At 28.5% G+C, this 2,014-nt stretch overlaps 1 pseudogene; it reads left to right on the top strand.

Annotated features, from left to right (window-relative positions):
- The first annotated feature begins 820 nt into the window (after positions 1 to 820).
- Positions 821 to 1,738, top strand: LOC112777989 (uncharacterized; annotated as a pseudogene).
- Positions 1,739 to 2,014: the final 276 nt, after the last annotated feature.

The following is a 2,014-nucleotide window of genomic DNA, read 5'->3' as shown; positions in this document are numbered from 1 at the left end:
ATTTTGAAAACTTTAAATTCTAACTCTATATCGACAGAGAAGAAAAGAGTTAGAATTTAGGATTCTCAAAATTAATATATATAATAAGAGTATTTTAGTCATTTTATATAATAGGGATATTGTAGTCATTTTTTATAAAAAATATTAATTTAGACCGATTCAAAATTTGATTTACTATTTTTCGATCAAATTAATTTATCTGACCTAATTTTGACAAAAATAACACAATTTAAGTAATTATATGTGTTAAATTTTAATTATTAAAAAATATCTTTAAAAAAAGATATTTTATACATCTTTATGGAAGTATCCCCTGATTCTAAAGCTAAGCATGATTGTTTTAGAAAAAAAAGAACAGTATGCATCATGGTTTAGAAAGAATCTCTGTATCAATTATATCTATATCTGCCTTTAAAAGAATTGAGTTTTTTGATCCATTAATTTTATAGAATTATCAACTAACTACTTCATGATATTAGTATTTGTTAATACCATCATCCCATTTAAGATATAACTATTATTAAACTACTCTTTCATCTGGTCTATGATAATAATAAAAGAATTTTGTGATTCACAAATTCAACTTAATAAAATATATAAATTTAATTACAATTTTAATATTTATCATCTTTATCTTATTTTTATGTTACATTTTTATTTTTATTTTTAACTTTCATAAGTAATATTATATATATAATTTTACTTTTATAATTCAATCAATTAAAAAATATATAACAAAACATTTTTTATCTTTACGTACTTTTTATTATTCTTTTGGATTCACAGTTTCATATTGATCATCATGCATTACCAAATACCAATGGACCAATTTGGCATGGGTGATTACTACATCGACCAGAAAGTCTACGTGAATCACGACGAGGGAAACGACAGGAAGAAGAGGATGATTATACTTTTAAAAATGGAAAAGTATAGGGTACCAACATAATATCTGCCAACTTATTGTTAATAATAATTAATTATTATATTTTAAACACATATATAAAGAGACACATCTAAAAATTATATTTATAAAGGCACTTTTATTAAACACAGCTATAAAAAAATATTTTTATTAGACACATCACAAAGACACTTCTATTAAATACAATCATAAATAAGAGTTGGCAGAAGTTGACAGAAATGCTGTTGGTAACGTAGCGGAACCGTTTAAAAATTATTTTCTTCCATTGAAAAGTCAAATTTAAAATCAGGCAATAAGATTATCATGCCCCCTTCAGCACTTAATAAACTTTTGTATGCTGGAGCGGAATACTTATGTTAATTGAAATGAGACATCTTTTTAATGGAAACTTTTTTTTACTGCGGGGTCCTAGAATTCACGGCTGAAGAGGGGAAAATTTTTGTACCGAGTTGGATGATAAAAAATATACAGCTCTGAAAGATGGAGATCTTGTGCTTCTGAAAAGCATCACACGTGCAAAAGGAACATACTTCAAGTTGCAGCCTCACACAAAGGATTTCATGGATCTCTCAAATATAAAAACAATGCTAATGGAGATTAATCTGAGGGGCTTCTCATGTGTAACAACTGGTGACACAATAATGATTCCATACAACAACAAAGAGTACTACATTGTTGTGATTGAAACTAAGCCATTTCATGCTATCAGTCTCATGGAAACAGACTGTAAAGTTGATTTTGTCCCTACCTCTTGATTATAAAAAAGAATTTAAGAAACAGTTGCCATCTACTTCATCTGGCAAAAAACAATAGCAAGAAGCTAATGACACTGACATTCTAACAAAGATTGGAGAGTTTGTACCATTCTCTAATTCTGCAAGGCGTTTAGATAGTAAGCCATCCACACCATCAGATAAACAAGCTTCTTCTTCCTCTTGTATGGCAAAACAGCAAGGTGACGACAATGAAGATAAGAGTTCTGATTCCAAGTCTTCATCGAATAATGTTTCATCTACAACTTCTGGGAAGCTTTTCTTTGGGTCAAGACTACATAAGGCCTCTCAGAAATCCACTAATCAAGAGTCACAC

Source organism: Arachis hypogaea, chromosome 19 (assembly GCF_003086295.3).
Source record: "Arachis hypogaea cultivar Tifrunner chromosome 19, arahy.Tifrunner.gnm2.J5K5, whole genome shotgun sequence".
Lineage (NCBI taxonomy): Eukaryota > Viridiplantae > Streptophyta > Magnoliopsida > Fabales > Fabaceae > Arachis > Arachis hypogaea.
This window is presented reverse-complemented; position numbering and strand designations above follow the sequence as displayed.